Source organism: Melozone crissalis, unplaced genomic scaffold, assembly GCF_028551555.1.
Source record: "Melozone crissalis strain CALT ecotype California unplaced genomic scaffold, PUWL_Pcris_2 ptg000042l_1, whole genome shotgun sequence".
Classification (NCBI taxonomy): domain Eukaryota; kingdom Metazoa; phylum Chordata; class Aves; order Passeriformes; family Passerellidae; genus Melozone; species Melozone crissalis.
This window is the reverse complement of record NW_026535820.1, coordinates 3,559,630-3,576,704: the sequence shown is the minus strand read 5'-3', so window position 1 is coordinate 3,576,704 and position 17,075 is coordinate 3,559,630. Positions and strand designations below refer to the sequence as shown.

Here is a 17,075-nt window from a genome sequence, read left to right as displayed (position 1 = left end):
GGCCAGGAACAAGTGAATAGTCTTTCACCCAGGGGAAAGCAAGATGGATGCTGTTACAGGAAACCTACTCCACTCAGCTTATCAGCAGCAAAATGAACAGAGGAAAAAGCCCAGTATAAATGGAGAAACAAAGACAAGGCAACAGAACTGACTTTTAAGAACACAAAGGAGAAGGCTGAAGGTACCCAGAGCTATCTACAACATGTCTCAACACAGGGAAATTTTTCACCTTGGCAGAACAGTCTGATCTAGAGCAGAGCTCAAACAACTGGAGCAACAACTTATCAGGAGATAAAAATACTGAAGAAGTGAAGTTGAGAATTCAGGAAACCTGACTCAAAGCCCAAGATGATCCAGTAACACAGAAATGCTATAAAACCACTCAGAGTTTTATGTAAGTTTGTGTATCTCTTCTAATTTTCTTACTATGCAAAAAAGTGATTTTAGAAAGTTTGCAGCTGAGCATGAATTTATATTACTCTTTATATTACTGGAGCAATTTGGAGAATTTAACACTGGTCTTTGTAATATGCTTAGTTCACTCATATGGGCCCCATTCCTGATAAGGAGAAACAATTTGTCCCCAGCAAAGAGATCATCCATGCCAGAGCCAGAAACTTTTCAGGAACGTGATGAGGCTCAGAGGAATTTACAAGTACCAAGATTTTATGTAGGTTCACAGAGCAATGACATGAGGGATCTGTGGTGCAGAATTTTTTCTTTCTTTTATTTAAGAACAACAATTCTGCTATACAATTAGAGACCAGGCTAACTGCAGTAACTCCTTACAACCACATGTATTTCCATTTGACTGTACGGGAATTAAGCAATCCAGATTATTTCTATAACTACACATACAAAAAAGTAACAAATTACTTCTACCACCAGCTGACTGTATCATAGTAAACTGAGTTCTTAAAGATATCACCCAATTTGTACATGATTTTTCTACTGTTTCATTTTCACCTGAACCATTTTCATTAGTACAAGAGCCTAATAATTTCCTGGGTGTGAAAATTCTTACAACAATGAATCTAAAAAAAGGAAAACTTTTAGAAATTATAAACCATATAAAAATCTAAATCTTAATTTAGTATTTAACCTTATGATGATAAAAACATACAACCAAGTGTGGAGACAATTGTTAGAAGCATTTGCTTTGGATAATATGCACAGATTAAAAAGGTACTCAGTGCTCTCATGTAATGGATATGCATATTATCTCAGGATAATAAAAATTTTATAGACTACCACTGCATGACAATGATGAGTACACATACAATTTTATTAATATTATTATTGTTTCATATATATGCAGGGCTTTCCATCTTCCCATATTCTTTTTGGGTTTAATAGTTACAGTCTCAAATTAATCCTGCAATTCTCCTAAAAGGCGATATAAAAATATAATATCAAAATCCACTCAAATATTATTATTTGACTTCTCAAATGGCAATTAGAAGTTTGAATCTGAATTACTTCATATGCAAATAAGGTGCTTTTTATATGGCAGAGGAGCTTGGAGTTGATAAGGGCATTTTCAATGAAGTGTTTTAAAGGATGTGGTTTTCTATTAAAAGAGGTCATCTATTACAAGGAGTTGGCAATTCTGTTTCAGTGGTTGGCTGCAGAACCTCCCACCAGCTAATTCTCACAGACTTCACTTCCGAGTCCTTGGGGTAGTCACCAGCCTGGCCAGCCCGCACATGCTGCAAGTAGCCATCCTAGAAATATTATCAAGAGATTATCATGGAAATAAAGCCAGACCACAAGAGAAGGGAGGCTCCTCCACTCCCTCAGAGGCAGCCCTCTAAAGTGGATTGTGGCAAGCCTCCAGTGCAGTCCAGTTGCTGGGCAGCATTTTCTGCAGCGAAGCCGCTCTCCATCTCCTTTGGTAAAAAGCAGAGCAGATGGAAATTTCCTGTAGGCTGGTCTTGGCCCAGAGAGCACTGTTTGGACGATCCTCCTCCAGGAATAAGAGCAATCCATTCATTGCAACAAGCTGACTGGCCCTACTGTCTTTTACAAGGCAGCTCGGCCCAATCGCTGCAGTCAGTGATAAAGCACAGCGCAATGCGAGCACATTTCATCGCCTGTGCCCAGCTAGGAACTAAGCCATGAGGAAAAATATGGCCATGTCACGCTAAGCAAAGAAACACATGAGTAACTCTGGCAAGCACCTAAGATAAGGCTTTTCTGAATGACTAAAGGTAATGTTATATTGATGTTATGATAAATTATTACCTACGGACACAGAGTAAGCAGACACAGCGGCAGAAGCTGTGCAACCATACTCTTCAGAGCGGCAGCTGAATGCTCTTCCCTTAAAAACATTGGACTATTCTATAAGAATAAAAAGAAATCCTTTACACAATTAAAAATATTATAAATCTGTTGTGTCCTAAAAGTTTCCAAATTTTAATTACAATGAAAGAAACATTTCAATATATGTAAGCACCATGGACTTTTTACAAGACTCAAAGGAGCTCTCTCTTTGGTGTTCCCTTGTCTGTCCATCATAGCTAAAACACTTTGGAGCTCAAAGCAGAACTCTGTCCTGACTTCTGTTCCCTTTGCAATCACTGTTGTAAATATCTTGTTTGCTATGTATGGGGTGCTAAGACTGCCTTTCCAAACTCCATTCAAACATGAGTCAAGGTGCTGGTCACTGATGTAGCTTTTCTGGTTGTTCCAGCTACAACAAAATGAGTCTGCCAGCTTTTCCTGAAGAAATTAAAACACTGGAACAGGATGAAATAGTCCTTTTAAGGCCCAAAGGCAAAAGGTGGTCACTATGAATTTATGATATTTTACTATTTATCTGATAGTTGAAGAGGAAAGCTAGGAAAGGGAAGGGGAATGTTCTGTATTATGTTTAGGACAGAGGAATCATTGTTGAGCTCTGCCTAAAGGTTTCTCACAGGGCTTTGCAAAATGCAGTGCTACCTATCACATGAAAAAAAGGCACACTCAATCACCGTATGCAGCCAATGTTGCAGCTTCATTTTCTGCAGTGCTTCCCTACAGAAAAGCTCCTGGGTGAGCAAACTTTCTCTGGAAAGGCTCCTCAATGGTCCTCTCCAGCAAGTAGAGTACATGGGGAATATTCAGTAGGTATTTGCTGTTCAAGTGCATTATATCAGCAGAGACAGAGAGTGTACAGGCCTTGTCTGGATGAAAAGTTAGGGCTCTCTTCAAAGGCTCTCCAAGCAGCCTAAAGCATATTTACACCAACCCGAGAGTGCACAGGAACAGAAGAGGAACTCTTTCTTATCCTTTTGTACTCATGCTTTCTGTCACACTAAGTGCATGAGTAGAGTCAAAGGCAGGATGGCTGAATTAACTCAGAAAAAAAGCTGTCCAAAAAAGCTGAGCAATCAGTCCTCAAAAAATTAATGATAAAAGACTTTGAATAAAGCCAATTTGTAATGGAATGTAAGAAGGGAAGTCCCTAAAGAGAAAAACTGTCTACCAGCTCTGCAGCAGGTTTTGCTGCCCCATGCAGTTTACCATGGCAAGACGCCAACTTGGCAAGACTCGCTCTTCTCCAAAGAGCCTGGCAGAGATCCAGCCACACTCACAGGTCTCATTGCTGCTGCCAAGCTCGAGGGGCAACTGAAGACCCTCTTCTGTGAATCTGCAGATCTGGCTATGACTGGGGATATTTGTGTTTCAAAATGTTCTTAACCAAGTCAAGTTCCCTCTGTGTTTATACAGTGACTGAACAGGCGAAACAGAATACTTAACCCAGCTACAGAAATGAGCCACAGATTGTTAATTATATGGCTATTTGCACTTTGACTGGAAGAGGAAGTAAGCTGGTTATAACTACTTTGGGCTTTACTCCTGCAACTGCATTGAAACCACATTTATGACAGCTGAAACTATGCAATTTATATAAATGTAGGCGCTTCCTGTTTTTGAAACAAGTCGTGGTCTGCTTGCCCTTACCTCACAGTAACGTCACTGGAACCAGAATGTATTAAATGTGCTCCGTTTTACTGACTTTATGATCTTATTTTGCTAATTATTTTTAAATGTGTAAATAAAATACATATTTTGGACTACTGCTGCCAAGCATATCTATTCCTAGGACCTGGCTGTGCTCTTTAGGCATTAGGAAACACATGTTTTTCACATGTGAGACTGAAATGCCCAGCTACCACCAGGGCATGCTCAGTGCCTGGTGACGTGGTCATGGTCACTCAGATGAGGAGGCAGGTGCATCACACTCCCCCAGCAGGCAGGCTGCACTCTGAACTACACATGCAGGCAGACCTAACCTTTTCCATTCAATATGCAGTATTTCAAGTAATTTTTAATAGCAGCAATAGTGAAAACTTTATTATTTTGTACAGTGTAGTGTTCATTCTTCATTGTGGCTAGTATGTGTTCAATTTTACAGACAGTGAGTATGGGGAGTAACCACAGCCATACTAGCATAGATTGAAGAAAATCACAATTTGACTAGAAGGTAATTTTGCAAATATTACTTAAAAACCCTAATAGACAGGAGCACATTTCCTGTCCTTTTCTCTCATTTTGCTAATTTATGTGAACTGGAACACACAAACCAAACTTCTGCAATGAGTACAATTAGATACCATCAGCACTCTTGCTTTTCCAGTACAGTCATTTTCCTACAAGATTACAGAAGGAAGACTGATCCTACTGTTCAACCAGAAAGCAAACAGATGTCCAGTAATTCCTGATGATAAAATGTGGCAATTCTTACCAAAAAAACCACACACCCTCCATTTAATTTACAGTGCATTCCTCCAAATTTAGTTCGGAACATACTATTTGAAAGTCAGGTATCCCTCTAAATCCAAGACATTTACAGTCAAGATAGCCAAAATCCTCAAAAGACAGAAGGGGCAGCATTTCTACCACCTTTGTTTTGCTCTCCAAGACCACAACCTCTTATTTCATTCCATTAGATCCCATTCTTTAGGCTTAAGAACTCACCAGCTTCACAGTGCTAACAGAGTGAACAATTACAGAACTTAGTCTCATGTTGCAAGAAGACTAAATAAAAGTTCAGTTTAAAAGTCCTTGTGCAAAAACCTTCAACTTGAAGAAACACTAAAGCTAAAATTTTACCTGATTGATTTCTCTCTACTTTAAAAGTAAATACAACATACAGTCAAGCAGGCATTTTTAAAAAAACACTTCCCGCGTTGCCCTCTCAACCAAGACATGGTTTTGAAAGCAATTTACAACTACAAGAGGCAGGTCCTGCCATCCCTCTCTTCCAGGCCATCTTCAGCAGAGACATTTTTCCAACTCTGATGTTAGGAAGTTCAAAGAGGTCAAGAGCCAGCCAAGCGACTCAACCAAAAATGCATCGGGCTGTCCTCTGGTTTGGCTCCCTGAGCCAGCTCAGCCCAGGGCTGTGGCTGCAGTGGCACTGGCACAAAGGAGGGGGGGTAATACCTCAGCACAGAGGGTGCAAGCCACACTTCTGGAAGCTGTCAGACCAATGCTAGCTGCCATGATGTCACATTTGCGGCATCTCCACAAAAACTGGCCGCGTGTTCAGCCCCTAACCTCCAAACAAGAGAGGACACATAAAAATCCAATTCATGATGTCCATCTAGAGCTGCCCAGACTGAAGAGACTCACTGAGCTACAAAGTCTCCACTCATCTTCCGATTTTTTTTCTGACTGAAGCCTACTGTTTCTACACAGAAACGCTCAAGTCCAGATCTTCAAAAACTTATTTCCCAAAGTAATGTGAGCATTTCTAATAAGGAGAAGAAAAAAAGGACTTAATGAAGGCAACCCAGATTAGCTAAATGACACATCATAGTGGAACAATTCTGCTGTTAAAGACCATGCAGATGTTATGATGGAGGCAAAGAAAGCCTTTCTTTAGCTACAGCACAGCTGCTGCTAACAACTTCAAAAAGACTTGGCACAGGATTTCAGCCACAAAACTTTCCCCTCAATTCATTTCATGAACGTCATCTGCAGCCTCAGTGAGCTGCACCAAGGACAAAACCAACACATGGGGAGTTTGCAACATCTTATCGGCAGTGGGGCAACTTTTTGCACCGGCAGTACTCACATGCACATTCAGAAAACTTGTCTGTACATCTCCATTCCTCCTCAGCACAGCAATCCCTCAAAAGCAATGATATCCCACACTGCTGTCCTCCTATTTATTCTTCCATTATCTTCTAAGTTAAAGAAGACAAACAAACTACTACATAATTAAGAAATATTACAGCTTAAAAACCAGCTGTAATCAACAGATCATTTCCTTTACTTTTTAAGTAACATTAGAAAGTACTATCAACTGTCATACACTACGCTACTCTAAATAGACACCCTGACCACAAAGCTGAAAATATCATAGCTTACAACTACCCTGAATGCACATGGTTAATGCCAATCTTGTATTTTGCCTGTAATATACGTAGCACACAGAAAGTATATATTCACTGTCTAAATTCAAAGTCCAGCTTTCCCCTTCAAATATGTCAAAGAATTACAACCAGTTATGGCTGTAATACATCGTACATAGGAAGTAGTACATAGGAAGAACTTGCATTGGTTTTATAGTATTTAACAGTAAAGCACACAGAACTGAACTCGATCTGCATTACATCTGTGATTTCCTTTCAGTGATGACAGCATTAAGATACATACCTGAGAACTTTAAGATTCATGTATGTATATGACATAAAATTAAAACATTTGTGACACATGGGAACAAAATCTTGGAAAAACTATTTTTAATGTCTCCCTTTTTTCTTCTCTTATTATTCACATGTCAGCTTGCTGACTCTAAGACATTCTTAGGCATCTAGCATGTGAAGACATAAACTGCTTTGTCATCTACAATATTTTTCCCACATCTGGAAATCTACAAAGAATCAGTCCAAATGAGAAAACAGCAATAGGAGCAACTAAAACTCTATTAATATTTACTTACAAAACTTTCTAAGTAAAACAGACTAGGCAAAAATGGAAATTAGAAATAGAAACAGAAAGAGAAATGCACTGGAGGAGGATTTTTTTTAAGACCTGCTCAACTGCTTTACTACCAAGAACTTGATACAAAGCTGGAAGTCTACAACGTTAAAGACTAATAGTAATATTGATTAAAAACAGTGAAGAAAACTCATTAAACCAAAGGTAAAGCTTGAAATACTAGAAACATTAACCACATTATTACTGTATTCATAAAAACAAGACATTTTGACATGACTGACTTTAATAATAGTAAAAAAAGTAAAGAATATGGGCTCTAACCCCCTGACTCTACTGATCTTATAAAACACCATCTACTTTTCAGAATTAGCAACAGACTCATGAAATTGAACCAATTTGTTCAACAGATGTTTCAGCTGACTCAAGAGAAATTTTACTTTTCTATTGTAGAAACAGAGTGAGCTGAGTAAAATTCCACTCTTATTAGCAGCATTTGAAGTATATTAGCTCATAATTAGCTGCCATTTCCATTCCTTCTTTCTTTGACAGAACAGAAAACATTTTCCACACCGGATTAGACGTGATACTGAAATAAAGTAGGCACATTGATAAAAACAAGTCACCCTCCTTGTCTCCCCCCCCTTCCCGTTCTATGGGACATGCAGGAATGGCAGAGTTTGTATTTTCCTTGGCGTTCCTGTCCCACATGAGCTGATAATCTCCCTGGTGTGGCTGTGCCAGTGTGCTGCCCTGCAGGCCCACAACACCCCTGCTGTTCCAGTCCCGTGCTTTCCTCCAGCGGGCTCTGCCAGCGCTGAGATCCTTTCGTAATGGCTGCTATTGCATCAGTCTAATTGCAACATAACTCTCAATACTCTAGATAAAGGAAATAATTTCATTTTTAACTTCTGCTCATAAAACACAGATTGTTTCCCTGCCACCCCCACTGCCTTTTTCTGTTTATTTTCAAAGATTTAAAGAAAGACTTGCACGCTGCACAGCAGTAGTTAAACAAAAATACCTCATGTTTTCTTAGAAAGCAGCACTTAGAAATATTGCTCAACACCTAAAGCATTAGTGCAGCCTTTCACAGAGCTGTATGCAGTAGATCCCCTGTGAGCAGGCTGGAAGGGGAACGTACATTCTTACTCTGTGTATTTAATATAATATTCAGCCATTATAAAACCTTCATAGTTTTTTACTCTCTCTCTTCCCTGCAATGGAGAGAAACAGCTTATCTGGCAAACATACTCACTATGTTTCTAGGCATTGAAAACACACTCTTGGTTAATTCATAAAACCTGATTTAATGTTTTTCTTGCATTCAGGTTAGCTAAGTTGAAACAATATTTAGCTTAACCATGCCTTGGCCAAAAAATTCTCTGTTATCTACTGATTACAACAGCGTTGTAGCTAGCTATGGACATCACACTGGGAAAATACAAACCCCATGACTGAGGAAATGCAGATGAAATTCTGACTCCAAGCCATTTTGATAGTGGGCATTACAAGCACTACTTAGTATCTGATACAATAACCAGGCACAAGAGTCATGTGCCTGCAATGAGTGATGAATTTACATGTCATTTTAATTTTATGTACATATATTATCTCAGTTGACAGCTTCAAAAAATGCTGTGCTTCTTGTACCCAAATCATCTTGCACGATACGAAATGTCTACACTAAAATTAATCTGGATGCAAGCACTCATAGGAGGAAATATCAGAAGCTAAGTCTCAGAAAACCTAAACTTTGCCTTTGTTTGCTTTTGTGGCATGGTACACGTCGCAGTTATGTCATACCATGTCCACAGCACCTCTGCGCTGCTCAAAAACGTACAAAATTACCACTAATCAAAACAATAATCTGTTTAACTCTTGGCATTTGGAGTATGGTCCTATACCTGATTTACTGCACACTACTCAAACTTTTTTTTTGGAAGACAGAACAAGTGATTTCTTTGTGAATTCAATGGTGCAGCTGAGTGCTCCATCAACATAATGGTTAGTCCTACCCTTACCCTGTTACTCCTAGCCTAGAATAACAGTGTTATTCCCAGCTTCCTAACTAAAGCACTGACAGCTTTAAGGTCAAAATGATTCTCCAGTTCTGAAGACAACTTTGTCTCCAGTTTGGCATAACTCAGACCTGATTTTTTCACAGCACTTGGCATTACGTTGTGCTTTATATAGCACCTCCAAACCTCAGTCCCCACTGCCTCACCCCCAGCCACCAGTGGTCAGTACTTTTCCAAGCAAGATCCCAAGATCTCAAGTCATCCACAAGACACAGTGAGCAAAGACATAAGAAAAGCCAGGATTGAGAAGCTTACCTAGCATCACCTAGGAAGTCTGCAGCACAGCCAGGAAGGGAGTCCCACTCGCCAGGGCAGCATGCAGCTGCACAGAGCACCAGAATGGCTCCTGCCTTCTGCAATCCCCTGCCTTATCCACCACACACGTCCCGACTTCTGCTGGAAGTGAGGCGGGGTACTCCAGAGAACAGCCTTCTCCAATGCATCAACCAGATTCATTCCCAGAACAAGTCCATCCTGTGCATGGAACCGAGCAGGAGTCCTGCAGGAAAAAAACCCCAGCACATTAGCATGTGGACTTAATACCATTAAATTGAGGGGCTTCTTCACAAGGGGCCAAAAAAAGAGATTTGCGAAGATAAGTTCAGTTTTGACAATCCTTGACTTGGACACTGGCACACTGGAAAAATGTTTGTATTCACCACTTCTAGAAATATGAAACTGAGACATCAGACATTGTTACACTGGCACCTACAAAAAAAACAGCAGTTGGTTTGAAATCTTCAGATGAACCATGCAGCTTTTGTGGGAAAGTAATATCAAACTGGTTGCAAATGTGAAATCATTCTCTGCATGGAAATTAGCCAGAGGTGATGACTGAAAACATCCTCAAAGAGCTTCTAATGAAATCAAAGAGTGTTTACTTAATATTCAAGATCTCTGGACCTTCCAAAACAAACTTCTCTGCCTGCTTTCCTCAAGCCATATCCTCTGGCCCATGCTGATTGAAACCCTGGTCCTTCTTCATTCCTATCTTCAGCACCCCTGCCAAGTCTCTCCTCACCCCGCTCCCCAAGGATTTTCATCTCTCCCAGCTCAGTCACTTCCAGGCTTTGCTAGCAGTGCCACACTCTCCCTTCTCCCTTCATTTCCCCAATATTAACTCTCACTCTCCCACCACGTCTGCCTCCTCTGTTCACAGTCTACAGCATTTGGGGCCAGGACTGCACCAGGACCACTGACCACGCATGTCAATGTCCCACGGGTTTGCTTCTGGCTCTCAGGCACCAGGGTACTAAACCAGCTTCCCTCTCCTCTTCCAGGTCACACAGCTCTCACATGCCCAAGACACTGCGTGAGAGCTGTCATTTCTTTAAAAAGTTAAAGTTTGTTTCGATCTGAGAATTTTGCGGTGCTGACAAAGACAAAGCTGTGACTCGCAATCGGCTCTTCTTCCCCAGTGCCCTTCACCAGCGCTTCCCACACTCCAACTCCTAGTTTCTGTTTCAAAGGGAGGGACATGGAGCATTTCCAAAAAAAGACTAGGTTTTTTTGTTTTGTTTGTTTGTGGGTTTTTTAAAAATCTACAATGAGAAACAACTTTTTCCACACATGCTCACAGAGAGCAAAATTATTTTGGCAGCAAAAAAAAAAAAATTAAACTGGCAGCAACTGCCTAGCCCCAAAGGCTAACAAAGTAAAGTTATAAAAAACTCCAAGGAACATCCTATACTGGGAAGTACCAGACAGCCTTCCTTACTGCAATTTCTGGCACTCTCTTTTCAGCTTAACTCATTCAGCTCAAGAATTTTCAGCTTAACTCATTCAGCTCACTCCAACAAGAACTGTGCAAATCTTACCACCTGAGTGGTCAAGCTGAGGAGGAGCAGCTGTGGGTGGACAGTGCTGGGGTGAACCCCATGCCATGCAAGCTGCCTTTGCCTTCACCACGAGTTTTGTTGCATGCTTACAGCAAGAGAGCAAACAGCATCATCAGTGCGCAGCACATCCAGCATTTCTTCAGACGTTTTCATCCTGGAGGTACCAGTGACTGCCTGAAAAGCTACAGCTGCTCAAAAAGTACTTCCAGGCCAGGAAGACCTGAAGTAAAATGGGTTAGCTTCAGTCCTGATTAAAGTCCCACACAGCTAATAGAGATAATTTAAGCAAAACCATTTTACTTTACATTTGCAGTAAATCAGGAGCAGCCGTGTATAAGTTACAAAAGGGAAGGATAACTTCACACAGTGCAATTGCTTGTGATCACCTGCCCCTGCCTGGAGTGGAAATAGCCTTCTTAAATGAAATACTGGGAAGCTTCTTCTTTTCCTTTTTTCTATTTAGCTATTTAGCTATTTAGTTATTTATCTCAGCATGAAAAACAAATGCAGCATGCTGTCAATACACAAAGGAAATAATATATATAAAACGAAAAGGAAAACCTCTCAAAACAGATAACATTCTTTTAGAGCAAAGTCCAACTTACAGATTTTTATATTGAGCTCATAAGAACAAACAGGGCAGCAATTTCCTGATGGCTCTTGTAAATATTCTGTACAAATCAGGTGCAGAAAAGGAGACCAGGAAAAGAAAAACATTCACATGCTCACAGACAGATGCTAATTATGACATGGATTAAATGCAATATGACATTTATTTTTAAGAATAATAAGAAATAATTATTTCTAAGGCATGATTAGCCATTCCTGTGAGATCATATTTAGTCTAGAGACATTTGATGCACCTAATTCTTAACAACTATGGCAAAAGAAGTATGGGACCCACATGCACACTCCTAGGACAATTATGTTAATTCTTAAGAAAATAAACTGAGAAGCTTCAACCTCAATATTTAAAACAAAATGAGCATTGAAAGCTCACTACCATTTTCCAAAATTACTAATAAATAATTTTATCATATTTAAATTCAATTTAGCAATGAAACTGGCTATCAAGCATCCATATTAGCTATATGTACTTTTTTTAAAGCCAGAATAATTATCTGATCACTAGTTACAGTTCAGATGAAAAATATAATTAGGTTGAATGAAACTTCAGTACTTCAATGCACAATCATGGAAACTACACAAAACTTCTTGCTTAAAAAACAAGAGCAGAATTTCATGCCCTATTTCATTTGGCAGAATGTAACACATTTGCTGTCAGCAAAGGACTTTTTTCAGTGAAGAAAAAGGAAAGTATCTAAATTCATACAGCATTGCCCAAGTGATTAGAAGTATCAGTCACTGCTAGTTGTCTCTCAACTCTAAGCAACTGCAATGGATTTTGTTCCTACAGACCACTATACTGTGTTTCTAAAAACACTTCTGAAACCCAGCAGACCTCCAAAAAGCTATGTGTTTGTTTAACATAAACTAACCTAATTATTTTGTCATCAAAATCAATATTTATGGACTAAAACACTACTTCAAGTAGGAAAGCTTTAATGTAAAACAAATCATAAAACACTGATAATGGATATGCTTGAAAAGGCTCTAGGATTGCACATATTTATATAAGATTTGTGAATGTATAAACACTTGGTTAAATACGTCAGGAAAAAGGTGAGGCTCAGTGCAGTGAACTAAACATCGGAAGACTAAGCTTCTTTAGAACAGTGGATTCCTACAAGGACTTAAGACAGCTGGCTGAAGTATATCAAATATCTACTTTAACAGCAAAGACATCCAAGTCCATAAATTCATTGTTCCTATTTATTCTATTTTTTAAGTAGTTTCCAGCATTTCTGAAATGCAAATTATTCCCTGAAAACTTTCAACAGCTATTTTTATTGCTAATACAATTATCACAAAGGCACACTACAATGCAAATAGTGTGCTTGCTATGATCAACAACACTGGCATTATTTGGTGAGGGATTCTTCTGTATATGAATAAAAGAAATTCTGTCATAAATTCTGTTAGTGAAGCTGGTCTTTAAATCATCATAATGAAAATAATTTCCTACAATACTAGAACTTTCAATCATCAGAAATCCCCAAATCATGATGACTCCTTTTCAATCTCAAGGAGTTTCTCAAAGAATTCTATAATCCTACATAACTATAAAATCCTATGTACTAGCACCAACACAAAAACTACTTCATGCATTGCTCAACATGTATAGTATAGTTTATTCTTTCGTTTCAATCTGTTCAAATAACATGACACAATGAGTTCAATATAAAACATTATGGTTCTTATGCAAATTAACAGATTCCCAACATTAAGGTTACTGCTCCACAATACACTGCACACAGCTGCTCACAGCTTGTCTTCACACTGAAAAGTAGATTAAAGTGGAATAATGAACTTCTACCTGTATTCCACTGATTTTACTGACTTGGGGCATATTATTAAAAAAAAAAAAAGTTAGTTACAAATACTGACAACAGCACCTACAGCTTCCAGCTGCTGTGGCACTGCATCCCTTAGTTTTGTGTCCCCCTGTCATATGAAACAAAGCCCTTGCCTTGGTGCTCTGGTTAGAGGAAAAAAGGGTGGAGTTTCCAGCACTGTCTAATTCCATACCACCCACGTCATGGTGGGGACAAGGTTCCAGCAGGAGGAAGCTGAGGCTGGAAGCAGAACGCAGGGAGGGCGTGTGCAGCACCCAGGGCCAGCTCGGCTGCCCTTGTCCCTCTCTGCCACCAGCAGTCCCTTCCCCGTTCCTCCAAACCGCAGCATTTCTGGCTTGGTGCTGAAAGACAGCACCAGCCAGCCCCAGAAAAAGGAAAATGGAGCCCACCGGAGCCACATGGAGGCCAAGCCCCATCCATGGCAGGCACAGTAGCCGCTGGAGCTGTGGTTGGAGCCCAAGATGCAGCCAGAACCACCGAGCGTCCCAGTCCCACTCCCACAGTCAGGCCAAGAGGAAGGGTGCCCTAAGCTGTTTCAGGGCCCTGTCACACCCCACCAAGTTTAGTCTGGTTTTTCCACTGTTTTCCAGCTGGGAGGGAAGCACGGCCAGGAGCATCCCTGCCATGCTGCCTTTGTTTTCCCATCCACCACATGGCTCAGCATGGGGCCAGTTGCCATTCTGCCTTTGGCTGGGAAACCACACTGGGTTCTGTCTTCAGGAAGTGTTTTGGTTTGTCCAGTGGTAAATCCTCTTTTGTGAGTAAAACACTCACTGTATTACATTCCTTTATTAACATTGCTGTGGTTATTGCAATTTTCCAGTAAATTGTGATTCCACTGTATAATCTCTCCTAGTGTTTCCTCCACTACCAGAAGGGAAGGGGGGAAAGGGGGCAGCTTGAGTGGCTTTAATTTTCCCCCTGGGTTTTGAACTAGCACGCTCAGAAACCAAGTCAAGCACAATGAGCACCCACAACACCAGCCCTCCATTGTTAACCCTAGCCACCACTGCAAGCTTAAGGTAATTCAGTTTCAGTCAAATACTCTTCAGGTCGAATGACTTTTCCATTCTTTAGCAAGTATTGAGGGAAGCACCAGATGCAAAGAGTCAACGTGCCATAGCTTTGTGGACATCAGCACTGTTCTGCCTGACTAAAGCTTGGTTATGTCATGAGCACTTCTTTAAGACCACCATTTAAGCTCACCTCACTTCATGTACTCTACAAGAGAATTTGTTTTCCTTCGTCTGTGAACAACAGTGCCAAAATAGCTACAGAGCAAACAGTAAAAAGGTATATAGCAGTATGTAATCCATATGCTGTCTACTAAAATAAATCTACTTACAGTCTGTTGTTTTCAAAACAATGCACCTGAGTCTCAGATTTGTGAATACTGGAAGTCATATACTTAGGTGTGATTTAAATTATTTTACCGTAAATCAGAGTTATAAAAGCAAAATTAAGTAACAGCACAGATACAAGGGTATCTTGCATAGAAAGTTAACAAAAAGCCCTTAGAATAAATGCACTTACACCTGTAGTATTCTCTGGCCACTGAGGTGGCTCTTACAATATATCTCAAAGTGAAGATGACTCTTGGCACCCATTTGGCTTTGATACTGTACCAAAGCAAACCTTGCAAAGTTATCTCTTATTTCTGGCTTGCAGCAGAAATACACTGTGACCCTTTATTTTTGTGAGCAAACCCCCATTTCTGCTACAGGGTTTTATGACTATTAGAAAGCTCTGCTTTAGTTTTCACCAAAGTAATTTTCAGAAATTCAAAACTACATTACATAATCCGTACATTTGCCAGAGACACAAGAAAATTATCCACAGAAAAAGAGCAGAGAATAAAAAATAGGAGAACTGAGAAATATTATTGCTTCTAAACACATAAAAATCCATGTTATGCATAGGTTCCTTAAAAAATAATGAACACTAAACTCTATTAACCTCTATTATACTGTTTATGCCTAATTTGCGAAATTTTTTTAATAAAATGTCTTTTTTTACAATACCTTGCTATGCCAACAGTGTGCTTAGCTCCAGAAACTGTAGGTTCTAAGCCTCAAATCCATGATGAGAAGGAGCAGAGAATATTTTCTTACAGATACTGTATGAGGAAATGTGAGTGTGGTGCCTCACTGCTTGACAGCTCTGATTTAATACAGTGATTTCCCCTCTACTGTCTGGGCTACATTTGTAAAACTTAATAATCTCCTTTTTGGTATATCTTTGGAACCCACAAATCATTCCTCTCATAGAAACCACCCCAAACACCATCACATTATTCTGGCAAGAAATGCTCAAAGTGTGCAGTCACACCAGAATACTGAGCCAACCTAACAGTTCACTATTAAAAAGTTCCCTGCATTCATCCTATGCTGCTCAGTTTATCCTGCCATGCCAAACTGTCTCAGTCACTTGTTGATACTTCTCCCTTTGCACAGACACATTAACTCTTGCTAGCCCAAAGACTAGAAATCAGGCATGTTCACTGCCAGCTAAGTACATTTGATTAAGCTATACCAGCCCTCTGAAATCTGATGACTATTGTCAGCTCCTGTCTCTTTCCAACTGAGGTTGAAGAATCTCTGAATACTCCAAACAGCAGTTTCCAAGCTGTAATGCATGGCTGATAGCCTCAATAACTGCTCTGTAATTTATCTGGCAAAACTATACCATACACCAGCATCATAAATGCCTAAATTTCACAAAGTGAGAGCAGTAAGAAAATTTAGTTAGGAGAAAACATCCTCAAAAACTTAGGGAAGCACTTAGCAACAAAGCTGGCCTGTCCCGGGTCCCTGTATAAGAACTGAAGAAAGCCCCCGGTACATCAACCTGCCGCACTCATGGTTTCAGCGGCACTTCTCTCACCTTCAGCCAGTGTGGTGAATACACTTCAAACTCCACAGCGCAGCAGTTACAGAAGTTTTTGTAAGTTTTTCAGCAAAGAGGGAAAAAAAATCAACACTAACTTCAGTATTTTGGTTCAAATTGCGCTGCCTGATTTTGTTTTTTATTTCTTGCCAAGCATAGGTTTTTTCTCCCTTTAAGCCAAGTCACCACCAACTCACTATGAAACCCATGGAGACAGCTTCTCTATCACAATCTGGTTTTAATGTGAAATGGTTTTAATACTTACCTCCAGTGACAGTTACAACATAGAAACAGAGAATTATTATATATTAATCCTACGCATTCCCAAGTCACAAAAGAACATAGAGCATTTAAATACACATTTCAAATGAGAGAAATCTACTTAATTTACTAAGAATAATACTATGCGTATACATTTATATAGATTACATTATATATAAAAATATAAATTTGAACATTATATAAAAATATAAAACAAAATTGAACATTATATATAAAAATAAAACAAACACAACACATATATTTAGTCTCTAATGTCTAAAAAAGCTGTCCCAAAAGTGCTACTTAATTCTTCTAAAAATCAAGCCAGTTCCAGTGTTATGACTAAATTTGGTGACTCATCTTTGGTTCCAGGATTTTTCTGCAGATAGCCCCAGAAATAAAAAAACTGTTGTTGTTTCTGCTCAACACAATTGGAGTTAAGTTGCATCTCTCTCTCAACAAAAAGAGAGAATATTTTATTTGTTTCAAGTGTTCACTAAGTTCAAGTGGGATCAAGTGAAAAAGCTGCTACACCTACAGGTCAGTGCAACTGCAGTCCCCAGCTTTCACCAAGGAATGCTCCCATGCAAGGCAGG

The 17,075-nt window shown here is 39.6% G+C and overlaps 1 protein-coding gene across 3 annotated transcripts in view; it reads right to left on the bottom strand.

The window, feature by feature from the left end:
* The window catches only part of NCOA2 (nuclear receptor coactivator 2), a 189,056-nt gene that overhangs the window by 110,098 nt on the left and 61,883 nt on the right, over positions 1-17,075 (bottom strand). For all 3 annotated transcript variants that reach the window (XM_054284633.1, XM_054284634.1, XM_054284635.1), the window contains exon 3: positions 9,273-9,516. The gene's annotated coding sequence lies outside the window, so the exon portion shown is untranslated. The remainder of the gene's footprint in view (positions 1-9,272; positions 9,517-17,075) is intronic.